General features: G+C 44.2%; 1 protein-coding gene across 3 annotated transcripts in view; it reads right to left on the bottom strand.

The window, feature by feature from the left end:
* The window catches only part of CCNF (cyclin F), a 218704-nt gene that overhangs the window by 61504 nt on the left and 140806 nt on the right, over positions 1-16394 (bottom strand). The window lies entirely within an intron of this gene.

Below are 16394 nucleotides of genomic sequence, written 5' to 3'. Positions count from 1 at the left end.
CGACGGAGGCGCGCAGTCCCCAGTTAAGATAAGCCAGCTAAGAAGCCAACCCGGGGAGGAGGGTGGGACGTAAGAATATCTGCCTGCTGTCCCAGGATAACACCTGTTACGGTAAGTAACTGTGCTTTATCCCAGTTCAAGCAGGCAGCATATTCTTAACTGATGGGTGACCTCCAAGCTAACAAAAAGAGGGATGGAGGGAAGGTTGGCCATTAAGAAAATAAATTTTGTAAAACAGATTGGCCGAAGTGTCCATCCCGTCTGGAGAATGCATCCAGACAATAATGAGAAAGTATGAACTGAGGACCAAGTAGCAGCTTTGCAGATTTCCTCAATAGGAGTGGATCGGAGGAAAGCTACAGATGCTGCCATAGCTCTAACCTTATGGGCCGTGACAAAACCTTCCAGTGTCAGTCCGGACTGAGCATAACAGAATGAAATGCAAGCAGCAAGCCAATTGGATATCGTACGTTTAGAAACAGGATGTCCCAGCTTGTTAGGGTCAAAAGACAGAAACAGCTGAGGAGATGATCTGTGAGGCTTAGTTCGCTCTAAATAGTACGCCAAAGCACGCTTACAGTCCAAAGTATGTAAAGCCTGTTCCCCTGGAAGAGAATGAGGTTTCGGGAAGAAAACAGGTAAGACAATGGACTGGTTAAGATGAAAGTCAGAGACAACCTTAGGGAGAAACTTTGGATGTGTATGCAGAACCACCTTGTCATAGTGAAAGACTGTGAAAGGTGGATCTGCAACTAGTGCATGCAATTCACTGACCCTCCTGGCAGAGGTGAGAGCAATAAGGAAGACCACTTTCCAAGTGAGAAATTTGAAATGGGCTGTGGCCAAAGGTTCAAAAGGAGGCTTCATTAAGGCGGAAAGAACTACATTCAGATCCCATACCACAGGAGGGGGCTTGAGAGGTGGTTTCACGTTGAAAAGCAGTAATGGCACTGAGGTGGACTCTGATAGAAGTAGACTTGAGTCCAGAGTTAGACAAAGAAAGGAGATAATCCAACACTAGTTCTACCACTAGTGAAGTTGGATCATGATGACGTAGAAGGCACCAGGAAGAAAACCGGGTCCACTTCTGTTGATAGCATTGAAGAGTGGCCGGCTTCCTGGAAGCATCAAGGATTGAACGGACGGGCTGAGAAAGGAGGGAATGAGTCGAGGTCAGCCCAAGAGATACCAAGCTGTCAGGTGCAGAGACTGGAGGTTGAGATGCAGGAGAGACTGCTGATGCTGAGTAAGCAGAGAAGGAAATAGAGGAAGAAGTATGGGCTCCCTGGAACTGAGTTGAAGTAGAAGGGAGAACCAATGCTGCCTGGGCCACCGCGGAGCGATGAGAATCATGGTGGCATGTTCTGTCCGTAGCTTGAACAGGGTCCGCAACATGAGAGGTAGAGGAGGAAATGCATAAAGGAAAAGATTGGTCCAATCCAGGAGAAACGCATCTGCTGCCATAAGGTGAGGGAAGTAGAGTCTGGAGCAAAATTGGGGCAGTTGGTGATTGTGAGGAGCTGCGAAAAGGTCCACCTGAGGAGTGCCCCATTGAGCGAAAACAGACTGGAGGGTCATGGGATCGAGAGTCCATTCGTGAGGTTGGAGAATTCTGCTGAGGTTGTCTGCTAAGGAATTCTGTTCTCCCTGAATGTAGACAGCTTTCAGGAATAAGTGGCGAGCTATCACCCAAGACCAAATCTGTTAAGCCTCCTGGCACAACAGACGAGATCCCGTCCCACCCTGTTTGTTGATGTAGTACATTGCAACTTGATTGTCTGTGCAAAGTAGAAGTACTTGAGGAAAGAAGAGATGCTGGAAAGCCTTGAGGGCATAAAACATCGCTCGGAGTTCCAGGAAATTGATGTGATGTCTCTTTTCCTGGCGGCCCAAAGACCCTGAGAGTTTGGAACTCGTTCAACTGAGCTCCCCAGGCATAGGGGGAGGCGTCTGTGGTGATGACCAATGATGAGGAGGCAGATGGAACAGGAGGCCTCTGGAGAGATTGTAAGATTTCAACCACCATTGTAGAGATTGACGAAGAGATGACGTCACAGATATGTGTTGAGAGCAAGGATCTGTCGCCTGGGACCACTGGGTAGCTAGGGTCCATTGAGGAGTGCGTAGGTGAAGACGTACGAAGGGAGTGACATGCACTGTCGATACCATGTGCCCCAAGAGTACCATCATTTGCTTGGCCGAGATGGAAAGCTGTGGAAGCACCTGCTGACAAAGATGGAGGATGGTCTGAAGGCAGTTGGATGGAAGAAACGCCCTCATGAGAACAGTGTCCAGTATTGCGCCAATGAATTGAAGTCACTGGGTTGGAATGAGGTGCGACTTGGGAAGGTTGATCTTGAAGCCCAGAAGTTGAAGAAATCTGATTGTCTGGTTGGTGGCAAGAAGGACTGCCTGAGGAGAAGGAGCCTTGATCAGCCAGTCATCCAGGTAGGGGAAGACTTGAAAATTGTGAGAGCGGAGAAAGGCGGTTACCACAATAAGACACTTGGTGAATACCCTGGGAGAGGAGGCCAGACCGAAGGGTAACACCTTGTACTGGTAATGAGTATGATTGATGAGAAAGCGCAGATATTGTCTGGACATCAGATGGACAGGGATATATGTGTAGGCTTCTTTGAGATCCAGGGAACATAGCCAGTCGCCCTGATTGAGAAGAGGGTAGAGTGTGGCAAGAGAGAGCATTTTGAACTTCTCTTTGACCAGACATTTGTTGAGATCCCCGAGATCTAATATGGGTCTGAGGTCTCCGGTCTTTTGGGGGACTAGAAAGTACCGGGAGTAAAATCCCTGTCCTCGTTCATCTGGAGGAACTTCTTCGATGGCGTTGAATAGAAGGAGGGACTGAACTTCTTGACCGAGAAGGAGGGACTGAGACCTGTTGGAAGCAGACTCTTTTGGAGGACTTGGTGGCGGAAGAGCCTGAAAGTTTAGGGAGTAGCCGTGAGTGATAATGGATAGAACCCATTGATCTGTTGTGATTACCTCCCAACGGCTCAGAAAAAATTGGAGACGTCCTCCGATGGGTTGTAGTAGAGGAGAAGAAGAGGGGAGACTGGCTATGTCCTGGTTGCTGCTGTTGTTGGCGTGCCTGTTGGTGCTGTTGTTGGCGTTGTCTCCGAGGCTGAGGAGGATGAGGCTGAAGAGGTCGAGCTGAGAAACGACGCTGATAGGATGATTGTTGTCTAAAAGGACGAGCAGGTGGGAGTTTCTTTTTATTTTTCAACAAGGTATCCCATCTAGTCTCGTGAGCCTAAAGTTTCTGGGTGGTGATATCCAGAGATTCGCCAAAGAGCTCATCACCTAAGCAGGGAGCGTTGGCCAGGCGATCCTGGTGATTAACGTTAAGTTCTGAAACGCGGAGCCAGGCCAAACGTCTCATAGCTAGACACTGCTGTAGCTCGAGACGTGAGCTCAAATGTGTCGTAGAAGGAGCGAACCATAAACTTCCGGAGCTGGAATAGGCTGGAAGTACACTGCTGAAAAGCAGGAAGTTTGCATTCCGGGAGGTACTTCTGGAAAGTTAAGAGCTGTTGAATGAGATGTTTCAGGTAGAAAGAAAAATGGAATGCATAGTTACCTGAACGATTGGCCAACATAGTGTTCTGATATAAGCGATTTCCAAATTTATCCATGGCCTTACCTTCTCTGCCAGAAGGGACAGAAGGCATAGACACTCGAGCCAGAAGTCTTCTTCAGGGTCGACTCCACAAGCAAAGACTCATGGGGGAGTTGAGGCTTGTCAAACCCTGGAATGGGAATAACTTTATAAAGAGACTCAAGTTTTCTAGGAGCTCCTGGAATGTTTAAAGGAGTCTCAAGGTTCTTATAAAAGGTCTCCCTCAAGATGTCATGTAAGGGTAATTTTAAGAATTCCTTCGGAGGTTGATCAAAGTCCAAAGCATCAAGAAATGCCTTGGACTTTTTGGAATCAGACTCCAATGGAATAGAAAGGGAGTCTGACATCTCCTTAAGAAATTTAGTAAAGGAAGTGTGCTCTGGCTTACTAACAGGCTCCTGAACAGAAGGATCAGCCTCATCAGATGAAAGGTCATCATCGGTACCGAGAGGATCATCGGAATCATCCCATAAATCAGGGTCATGCACTGAAGGAAGTCGGCCCTGTGAGAGAGGAGTAGAGACATCCAGATGTCGTGTCTTGCGTACCGATTTGCCAGATTGCATCAATACCTTACCGGGGGAAGTATGGAAGGCGGTACGGAGATGTTGGTCAGAGAGTGGTACCGGCTCAGAGGCCGAGTGAACTGCTCGATGTAGTGATTTCAGTTCCGCCAATAAAATAGGCATGGATACCGAAGAAGCAGAATGCAGCGATGCCGATAAAATGGGCTGATGGACAACTGGCACCGGAGGCTCAGAAGGTACCGACACTGGAAGGTTCGGTGTCAAAAGAGCCGGGAGGAGTTGTTGCAACTGCTCATTAAGCTGGACCTGGAGGATGGAGGCTATGCGATCATCCAGTAATGGTCCCGATGGCACCGGTACTACTTTTCTCTTTTTCGGTACCTGTGGTGCAGCTCTACGCTCAGGAGAAGTAGATGCCGATGACGAGGCAGTGACTTCGATTGGAGCGGAGCGTTTATGGGGCTGGCGCACGGTCTGCAGGACTTGGCTCACTGCTTGGTCGACCGACGGGCCCAGGACTATAGGGGATGGCTTCTTAGCCGGCTTACCTGTGGGGTGCGACACCGAAGATACATTTTGCGGTGTCGAAAGGGCCGGCAACGATTTGGAGGACGTTGCCGATGCCGGGGTCGATGCCGGTGGAACCTCCATGGCGGTACTGAAAAGAAGCTGTTGTTGAATTTGGCGATTTTTCAAAGTTCGCTTTTGAAGAGAAGCGCAACAGGTGCACGTCGAAGCCCTATGATCCGGACCCAAGCACTGAAGACACCAATTGTGTGGGTCGGATAAAGATATAGGGCGTGCACACCGCTGACACTTCTTAAAGCCCGGTGAAGGGGGCATGAAGGGAAAAACGGCAGAAGCAAAATCGAAGGTCGCGGCTTTGATGTTGCCAACAGGCCCTGCCGGGACCGACCGAAAAGTAAGAGAAAAAAAAAGATATATATATTTTTTTAGTATAAGGAAAAAACAAGAACGGGAGAAAAAAACGTGAAGGATTTCATGCAAAAATACGCGAGCGGGAAGGCGAGAAAAAATTTTCAACAGCCGTTGAAAAAGATGGCGTCTTCTTAGCTCCGCGGAAACTAAGAAACTGGGGACCACGCACCTCCGTCGGGTGGGAAGGCACTCGCGCTTGAGTGGTGAGGCCTAGCTAGAACTTTCTATGCTCTTAGAGTGCAATCACTCTAAAATTGTCCGTACCGGGGCTCCGTCGGTGCCATCATCCATCAGTTAAGAATATGCTGCCTGCTTGTCCTGGGATAAACTATGATATGGATTATTCTTCCCAACGTGCATCACTTTGCATTTGTCCACTACTATTCAGTTATGCTCTGAAACATATCCATTAACATTATAACATTCAAGTAACTAATCAAAACAGGTACAAAAAATATGTGCAACCAGCACTAATCTTATATAAAGCTAGTAGCTACTCGCATATACTGCTATTCACCGGAGACAAGATAGTCTTTACATTCTTGAGTGTTTTCTTTTTTTAAATATCCTCTCAGTTCATCTGAGACAGAGGACTTCTCTAAATTCGAACTATCTTAAGGCAGACAAAGCCCACTAACAGAGTGGGGCTTCAGGACCAATAGATATATTTATAAGAAAGAAGATTACCAAGGTAAGAACCTAATCTTTCTTTCTAGTGCAATGTGTCTTATGGTCCTGAACGCTAGAGACATAACAAAGCAGTCCCCGGAGTCTAGGGCGGGTGCACTAAGCCTGACCTCAAAACGGAGAATCGAAAGCAACGTCTTTCCTGGCTGCTACATCCATCTTTTAGAACCTGGTAAAGTATGAAGGGTAGACCAAGTAGTGGCTCTACAGATTTCCTTGGGCAAAATCACTCAAGTCTCCACCCATGAGGTAGCAACTCCTCCAGTGGAGTGCACTTTCAATGCGATTGGCGGCTGCTTACCGCAGCCCACTTTAATCATCTGGAAATTGAGGCTTTAGATACTGGCCTCCCTTTCTTGGCATGACTGGTCAGAACAAAAAGATGACCCAATAGACAAAACTCAACCGAGGTACAAGAGAAGCACTTGATTGACATCCAGCAAATGCAACGCTTTATCCTTTTTCTTAGCCCTATAGAGTGAAAAGCGGGCAAACTGACTTCCTGATTGACGTGGAAGGCCAAGACTTTTGGTAACAAGAATGAAATCGTGCGCAAGGAGGGCCCTGCTTTTGTAAACTTAAGGAACTCCCTGCAGGACAGAGCTTATAACTTGGAAACTCATCTTGTTGATGTAATCGCCATCAGAAACACCATCTTGACTAAGATCCAGAAATGAAGCCTCTTCAAAGGGCTTATACGGAAGTCTACCGAGACCTTGTAATATGGTGTTAAGATCCCAGGAAGGAAAAAGGAAAGCACATTGGATGGCTCAACCAAAAAGCCCCTCTAATGAATTGGGCGATAACTGGGTGAGAGGCCAGAGAGCCTCTTTCTCCCCCCTCCCAACCAAGCTTGGAGACAGGAAAGACCTGCTACCTGCACCTTCAGCGATCCAACTGACAGACACTAAGGCCCTCTTGCAAAAAGTCCAGGACTACCAAAATTGGAGCTTGTAAGGTCTCTACATCATTCACAGCACACCAGTGCGAAAAGGACTTCCAGACCTTGGCATAGGATGCTATCGTCGAGGGCTTCTTAGTTCTATGCAGGGTTGAAACAACCACATCTGAGTAACCCTTGCTTGTCAGGGCCGCCTGCTCAAGAGTCATGCCATAAGTCCAGTGTGTTCCGGATTCTCGATAAGGACCAGTCCCTGAGTGAGAAGATCCACTAGAACTAGCAGTCTGTAGCCTTCATCCTTCTGGAGGTGAACTAGATCTGAATACCATGGTCAGCAGGGCCAATTGAGCATCACTAGGACTACCAACCCTGCGGATGCCTCACCCTAGCATGGGCCACATGGGAAATGCATACAAAAGCCCTTTTTGGGGTCACAGTTGGACTAACATGCCGAACCTCATGCTTCCAGGCTTGTATCTTCAGCTGTAAAAGTGATCTGCCTGTGTGTTTACAGCCAAGGATATCAGATCCATCTGTATACACTCCCATTGCCGAACTATGGAGTTCAAAGCCTAGAGGGGCAGTGGCCATTCCCCCCAGGTCAAAAGACTGCTGACAGTCAGCATGCATATTTTCCACTCCAGTTACGTTTACAGCCGAGAGGGCTTGCAGATGGACTTCTGCACACCAAAAAAAGGAGTTGAGCTAGGCATTAATGAGGTGCTTCTGATGCCTCCTTGCCTGTTGACATAGGCCACCACTGTCACAGTGTCTGAGAAAATACTGACTGCCTTGCCTTCCAGAGCCTTCTGCAGTGCCTGAAGTGTTAGTTGAATGGCTCTGAATTCTAATCTATTTAATAAGAACATAAGCAATGCCTCCGCTGGGTCAGACCTGAGGTCCATCGCGCCCAGCAGTCCGCTCACGTGGCGGCCCAACAGGTCCAGGACCTGTGCAGTAATCCTCTATCTATACCCCTCTATCCCCTTTTCCAGCAGGAAATTATCCAATCCTTTCTTAAACCCCCAGTACCGTACTCTGCCCTATAACATCCACTGGAAGTGCATTCCAGAGGTCCACCACACGTTGGGTAAAGAAGAACTTCCGAGCATTCGTTTTGAATCTGTCCCCTTTCAACTTTTCCGAATGCCCTCTTGTTTTTTTATTTTCTGAAAGTTTGAAGAATCTATCCTTCTCTACTCTCTCTATGCCCTTCATGATCCTGTAAGTCTCTATCATATTCCCTCTAAGTCTCCTCTTCTCCAGGGAAAATAGACCCAGTTTCTCCAATCTCTCAGTGTATGAAAGGTTTTCTGGACCACTTTTCTTGAGCCAGTGTCCAATATTGAACTGGGTGTCTGTTGCAATGACTCCCTCAACTGTAAAGGCTGGTATCATTCATTAGAATCTCTCAGGAGTGGATTTAGAGAGGCATGCCCCTTGAGGGAAACTGTCTGCAGTCACCACCATCAGGCTGCCCTTCACTTCCAGTACCCAGGGAAGACCATTGAGAGAGAAAAGAGTCTTGGAGAGGGACCACCTTCATGGATGCCACCATCGACCCCAGGACCTGCAGATAATGCCACACCATAGGAGTTGGACTCTTAACAGGTCCAAAATCTGCTGCTTGAGCTTGAATGTATTTGATTTATTAGGGATAAATGAACTTGAATGATAATTATAAGTGATAAATTAATTCAAACAAATATTTATATAGGATTTGCATTTTTGCACATTCAATATAGATTATCATTAGTATTTTTGATCATTAATTAAGTTTTATGAGTTAAAATGCAGTTTCTTCAGGATGTTAAATATTAATTCATGATATGTTTATTAATTCTTTAATTTATATTGTATAGTTCTCCTTGCTGGAACCCTTGAAAAAGCCAGTTTGGCGAAACGGGTCCCGTCGGGCATTTGAGCAAGAATTTTTGAATAAAGAAAGATGAAGAATGATACAAGTTGGTTTGTTCTTCATTTTTGAATGGTTTATCCTGCTGAGTGAGGATTTTGTACTGTTTTATGTATTTGGATCCTCCCAGAACTCATAGATAATGCACCAGATTGGTTATATTTGGAATGGCGCCTTTTGTTTCCCTTGAATTTAGTTCATGTTCCAAGCATTAACATGCCTAGGAGATATAGAGAAAATAAAATGTTAATGGATACTTGGAAAACCTTGAGATATATCAGCAAATTAACACCTATCCCAATTAATAAATCAACTAATCAATCTTTATGGATAAACTCCAAGATTAAAATAGGCGGAGCCCAAGTCCTTTGGAAGAACTGGATTACTGCAGGTATTAGAACTCTAAATGATGTTATTTCAGATGGTAAACTGCTTGAATTTTCACAACTCAAACATAGATTTGGTCTTAGTAAAACACAAAGTTTTAAATGGTTGCAATTGAAGCAGGCCATTCAGGTAGGGTTCCCTGAATGGAAGACTTTGAATAGTCAGTATAGTATGGAGTTCTTATGCTTTCAAGCAGACTTCCTAGGACATCAAGCCGCACTGTGGTATAAATTAATATCTGTATACTTGAATAAAAAACCAAAGAATGGTCTGAGAAACATTTGGAGCATTGAGATCAAGCACCAAATTTCTGCATCTCAATGGCCACAAATTTGGTCTTGGAGAATGAGATGTACAGTGTCAGCATCTATGAGACAAACTTGGTTATTTTTATTACATAGAGTGTTTTGGACCCCTGTTCGTTTACAAAAATTAAACAGTTCTAAGTCCAATAGATGCTGGCACTGTAATCTGGAACACTTGATCATCTACTTTATTATTGTCCCTTTATTAAGAAATTTTGGAATTCAATTTGGTCTCAAGTAAATGCATTAATGGAAAATCACATGGCACTCTCTTACGATACAGTGTTATTTGGCATAATGATGAGAAAAAAAGTCAAATATCATCAGAAAACAACAAGCTTTTTATTAGTTATGACAGGGGTTGCCATCCAACACATAACCAATAATTGGAAGAATCACAGTAACCTTAGTTATACATTTTGGTGGAATACATTATGTCATATATTTAAAATGGAACGAGCAATAGCAATACAAAGAGGGACATATACTAAATTTATAAAAATATGGGGGCCATTGACAAAATATTGTAGTGAATAGTCATCACTTCTCTTCTTCTTTTGGCACACCAAAGGGGGGAGGGTGTTGGGTACAATTTTACATAATATGTTATAATATATTCTATAATATGTGTATATTCTGATTGAAAATATGATGAAGGCTGGGAGTTAGGGGGGGGGGTAAATGTATCACTAGATTTTTATGTTGTAGATATCAAAGTGCTATTGTGTAATAACTTGTTGAAATATATTATTTTGTGCACTTATTGGAAAAAAAAAAAAAGAAGGGAAGGTCTAAAGTCTAAGGTATGTAAAACTTATTTTACATAATTAAAGAAGAAAACCAGAATGACACTCAATTGGTTGATATGAAACCGGGTATTCTGGGTAAAGCACTTGTGATGGGTGAGAACTACCAATCTGTGTAATAAGGGAATAGTGCATCAAGGCTGCAGGTTACGACAACCAGGAATAAAGTTTTCCATACGAGACACTTGAGCAGTGCATTCCCCAAGGGCTCAGAGGTAATTTCTAGGTCTTGATAGGGTTCGCTCTCAAAAGTAAGGCTTGAAGATAGATACTAAATTGGGCATGAAAACTGGTTTGACACTGACCACGTCACTGTAAATTTGACATCCAAAAGGTAGTATCTTACTAAGGTGGTTTTGAAATCCATCCTGGAAAAGTGACCTAGGCATAATAGGGCAACTGATGGGGTCCAAAAGGTTTTCTATACTCCAGCATGTAAAATGGGTGAGTCTTTTCTAGAGGCTAGGATTATGTGTGCATCCAGCAAGACTGAGATGTAGGTGATATGGCTTTCGATATCCACATCAGTAATAAACTTTTGGGAATGGGATACAATTAATGAAAGCATAGGTTCCTACCTTGTTAAATTTCTTTCAGATAGAAACATAAGATTCAGTACCATAGCTGTTGCATCCCATTAGTCGTGAATCTGCAGAAGGGTGTCACTGAAAAAACTCTGAAATCCACCTTCTGCAATGGAGAACAGCTCCCTCTTCAGTTGGTACCAGAACTTCTCTGGCAAAAAAACAAACAACCCAACACATTTTGTTTCTGAAACTTATGAAAAAAGAATGCTTAATAACAATTAATCTAACATTGAACAACAAATTATTCACAGAAGCATCTAGGAACTAACCTGCTAAGTGGAACTAGTAGGAGCCATAAAAACCCTCCAAATGCTAAAGGGAATAGAAGCCCTCATGTTCTAGTAGTTTTGTCTCTGCTAAATCTTAGATACAGGAGAAGATGTCCTAAGACAGCCACTGGCAATATCTGAGATAGGAATCAGGCAAAAAGTGTAGATAGAGAAGGGCGTACAGAATCCTATGTCAATCTGAAAAAAAGAATTAGCAAGGTAAGAACCTAATCTTTCATTCAGTAGCGAAGACATAGGATTCTGTACCATAGCTGGCTTACCAAAGCAGTGCCAGATGTCTATGGAGGAAAGATGAGCCTGTTTGCAGAACCAAGAACCCAAAAATGGCATCCTTTCAAATTGCCACATCCATTCTGTAGAACTTCATAAAGGTGTGGAGAGTAGACTAAGTAGCTGATCTACAGATTTCATCAGGAGAAACAGCTCGGGACTCTGCCCAGGAAGCAGCCATGCCTCTAGTCAAATGAGCTGTAATGGAGATAGGAGGCTGTTTTCCACAGGCAATGTAGGAAGGAGAAATTGCCATATAAATCCATCTAGAAAGTGAAGCCTAGGAGGCTGGTTTGCCCCACCTCAACTGACTGGTCAGCACAGAAAGGCAGTCGGAGAGGTGAGAATTATTAGCCCTCACCAGGTAGTGGAGTAGGACTCTGCATATATACAACCTTTAAATTCCTGTCCTGTTTTGCCGAACTCAAAGGGTGAAAGGCAGATAAACAAATCTCCTGATTGATATGAAGGCAAAAACTACCTTTGGCAGAAAAGAAGGTACCGTCTAGACTTTGTAAACCTGAGGAAGAGTTCTCTACAGGAGAGGGCCTTTAGCTCAGATCTACCTCAACGAGACTATGGAAACTAAAAACACAGTCTTAACTGTAAGACCCAGGAGGGACGTGTCTAGCAGGTGCTCCTATGGAGCCCAAGACAGGCCCTTCAGAACATTAAGGTCCTAAGATGGAACAGCCTATGCAGTAGTAGATGCAATCTGAGGACCTCCCTCAAAAACCAAGTGACATCTGGTTGAGATGCCATTGACTGCATGCCTCTCCAAGCCCTAAAGCACGAGAGGCTGACTACCTAAGCCGTGAGAGATGAAGCCACTAGGCCTTGCAGGAATTGCTAGAATCGCCAGGATGGCAGCTCTCTCAAGCTCCACCTGCTCATTGGCACACCATGACTGGAAAGCCTTCCAGATCTTTGCATAAACCGCAAATGTCGTAGGTTTCTTTGTTCGTAGAAGAGTCGTTAACAACAACCTCTGAGTAACCTTTATAAGTTACGACCGTGTGCTCAAGAGTCATGCTGTAAGACCAAAGCGCTCTGGGAACTGGGCCTTGACTGAGGAGCCCCGGATGAACCGGCAGTTCGAGACACCTGCCTCTTTGCAGTCGCACCAGATCTGCATACCAAGACCTGTCTGGAGCTACCAGAATCACCAGCCTGATGGTTCATTATTCTACGGGTGAATCGATCCACCATAGCCTATGGTGGAAACATAAGTTCAGTGGGCCAGGGCTAATGAGGGGATCCAGTTCAGAGCTTTGACTGTAGACGTGGGCCATCTTCGCATCCTTGGCTGTGGCCATGAGATTCATGTCTAGTCTTCTCCAGTGCTACATAATGAGAGCGAACATCCTCTAGGACAGAGACCACTCCTCCAGATCCAGAGTCTGCCTGCAGAGAAAATCGGTCTGACATACACTACTCATGACATGTGGACAGCTGAGAGGGCTTGTAAGTGAGCTTCTGCCCACTAGAACAACATCTGGAAGTGAGCTTCTGCCCACTGGAACAACACCTCCATGTATAGGAAACTGCTTCTCATGCCCCCTTATCTGTTTACACAAGTTACCACTGTGGCATTGTATGCAAACACTCAGACTGCCTTCCCTGTCAGGAAAGATTGCAATACCTTTAGCGCCAAATGAATGGCTCTCAGTTCCAAACATAAGGACCACTTGCTTTCCGATAAGATCCACCTTCCATGGAACGGGCAACCACAGCAAAGGGCCCCCCAGTGACTCAGGTTGGCTTTGATCATGAGGGTCACGCATGAGTTGATTCCAAGAGGCATGCTCCTCAATAAGGCATCTCCCTGGAGCCACCAACGCAATAGATTGGCGCTTAACATTAATAAAACAAATGTGATGCTTTTTCCATGGAAAGATAGTTCTAAACTCATTTCTCCTATTTCCATAAAAAATGTCCCCCTACAATCAGTTAACAACATAAAAATCTTAGGGGTGATTTTCGTTTATAAACTAACTTTCCATGATCACATTAGTAGTATTAATTTTTTTTTTTTTAATTCTTTATTCATTTTAAATCATAAACAAGTGTACAATAATATATCCATTAAATTTCAATGTAACTTGAAAATCTTAAATCATATCATCAAGAACAAAAGTATATATCCCCACCCCCCACCCTACTGAAATTAAAATTCATGAATCATTTTCAAACATACAATAAGTATACAGAAATATAATCATTATAATTTCAATACAAGACTTGAACATCTTTCCAAATCATCTAAAATAAAAATATTAATCCCCTCCCTCCCGCCCTACCTAAAGAAATAAAAACAAACTCTCAATGGAAAATATACCACCCCCCACCCCCCAATTAGTAGTATTATTAATTTTACAGGCCTTTTACAGGCTTCGTCAAATCCGTTCACTTTCACAATTTCTTTGCTCAAAATCTCTTAACATTCTCATTCACTCCTTGGTGATTTCCAAAATTGATTATTGCAACGCCCTTTTTAAGGGAATTGCTCAGAGTGAAATAAAACGTCTACAAATTATCCAAATTGCTTCCATTAAACTCATATCAAAAACTAGGAAATTTGATCATGTAACTCCCCTTTTTAGGAAGGCGCATTGGCTTCCTGTATCTCACCGGATAACATATAAATTATGCCTACTTACTTTCAAATCCCTACTTTATAAAACCCCAGCATTTATTTATAAATTATTAATCCCTTATACTTCCAATAGAACATTGAGATCTAATGAACAGCATTTATTGACGATTCCTTCTCTTAAGGTTATTAATACGAGACGGCAATTTATTTTTTCTGTTACAGCTCCTCAAATTTGGAATTCTCTTCCTATTTATTTAAGGGAAGAGTGCAATCTGGAGAAATTTAAGAGTAATTTAAAAACTTTTCTTTTTAAAGATGCCTTTGATAATTAATTAACCATTTTTCTGGCTAATTTTATTTCTGCTGTATAATATTATGGAAATTTTCTGTTTCCCCTGCCTTAAAAAGCTGTGGAACCACGGGGTACAAGGGGATATCCACCGATGGATCAAACACTGGTTGGCAGGCAGAAAACAGAGGGTTGGAGTAAAGGGCAAATACTCAGACTGGCAATGGGTCACGAGCGGAGTTCCACAGGGGTCGGTGCTGGGACCTCTATTGTTCAACATATTTATTAACGATCTGGAGACGGGGTCAAAATGTGAGGTTATCAAATTTGCTGATGACACCAAACTCTGCAGCAGGGTTAGAAACACGGAAGACTGTGAAGTCCTGCAAAGGGACCTAACGAGACTGGAAGAATGGGCAAAAAAGTGGCAAATGAGTTTTAATGTAGAGAAATGCAAAGTCATGCATGTAGGGAAAAAGAACCCGATGTTCAGCTACAAAATGGGGGGAACACTGCTAGGGGTGAGTAACCTTGAAAGGGACCTGGGGGTGATGGTCGACACATCACTGAAACCATCGGTACAGTGTGCAACAGCCTCAAAGAAAGCAAACAGAATGCTGGGCATCATCAAAAAGGGTATCACAACCAGGACGAAGGAAGTCATCATGCCGCTGTATCGTGCAATGGTGCGCCCGCACCTGGAGTACTGTGTTCAATACTGGTCGCCGTACCTCAAGAAGGACATGGCGGTACTCGAGGGAGTGCAAAGGAGGGCGACTAAACTGATAAAAGGTATGGAAAATTTTTCATACGCTGACAGGTTAAAAATGCTGGGGCTGTTCTCCCTAGAGAAGAGGAGACTTAGAGGGGACATGATAGAAACCTTCAAAATCCTAAAGGGCATAGAGAAAGTGAACAAGGACAGATTCTTCAAACTGTGGGGAGCCACAAGCACTAGGGGTCATTCGGAGAAGTTGAAAGGGGACAGGTTTAGAACAAACGCTAGGAAGTTCTTTTTTACACAGAGGGTGGTGGACACATGGAACAAGCTTCCGGAGGAGGTGACAAACCAGAACTCTGTACAGGGGTTCAAGGTAGGTTTGGATAGGTTCCTGGAGGATAAGGGGATAGAGGGGTATAGATAGAACTTGAGGTAGGTTATAGAAGTGGTTAGGAAACACTTCACAGGTCACAGACCTGATGGGCCGCCGCGGGAGCGGACCGCTGGGCGAGATGGACCTCTGGTCTGACCCAGTGGAGGCAACTTCTTATGTTCTTATGTATTTTCCTTGATTGTTCTGCTTTCTTTTAAATATTTTGTAGTTCACTTTCCTATCCTTCCTTGTGTTTATGGGTTTGTTAAGTTTGTTAATAGTCCTGTCGAACTTAATTATTGTTAAGTATTGTATTGTTCCCCAAATATTGTAATTTTATTATGTTCATCGCTTAGAAATATGATTAAACGATCAATCAAAAACCTTATTAAACTTGAACTTGAAGCTGTGTGTTTGCTCCCAAAGTACAGGGGAGCTGCATCTACAGGGAGTGGTACTGCAGTGACCACCTGGAAAGTAGAAAATTCTGGAGCGATCACATTTGTGCTCTCATCCAGGGGATAACTGCCAGGGAGACCACCATCGAGCTCAGTATCTGAAGGTAATGCCAGGCCATGAGGCTCAGAACAGCCAGGATCCTGAGCTTCTGTTTGCATGGCTCAGGAAGAGAAACATGGCACTGTACTGTGTCAAAGCAGACTTCCAGATATTCCAAGCACTGTCAGCTGAAGGTGATTTTTTAGAAGTTGACTGTCCAACCAAGGATCGACAGACAGCACTCAAGCCACTGACAAATCAGCAGGCAAGCCAACCCCATGGGAACAGACCCTGAGCTCCTGAAGAGACATCAAGCAGGCTGTCTCCACAGGTACTCAAAGGGATTAGCCTGGAAGCTCATGCGGGACTGCGTCCTTTCCCCGGCACAGTAAACCCAAGAAGGGAGGACCTCCAAGCAGCGAAATTTAAAACAAATGGCAAAAATACCCCAAAATAAAAGAAAGCAGAGCAGATCAGAACATTCTGAGTTCACTTTGCATAAGAAAAAACTGAAGAGGAAACTGAAGAGGGAGCTGTTCACCACTGCAGAAGGGGAGGAGTTCACAGTCTGAGTGACACCCTTCTGCAGATTGCAACTAATGGGAAGCAGCAGCTATAGTACAGAATTTTATGTCTTTGCTACTAAAATGGCTTTAGCTAAATCAG

This window comes from Geotrypetes seraphini, chromosome 11, assembly GCF_902459505.1.
Source record: "Geotrypetes seraphini chromosome 11, aGeoSer1.1, whole genome shotgun sequence".
In the NCBI taxonomy this organism is placed as follows: domain Eukaryota; kingdom Metazoa; phylum Chordata; class Amphibia; order Gymnophiona; family Dermophiidae; genus Geotrypetes; species Geotrypetes seraphini.
The sequence above is the reverse complement of the archived record's forward strand: the minus strand, read 5'-3'. Positions and strand labels throughout refer to the sequence as shown.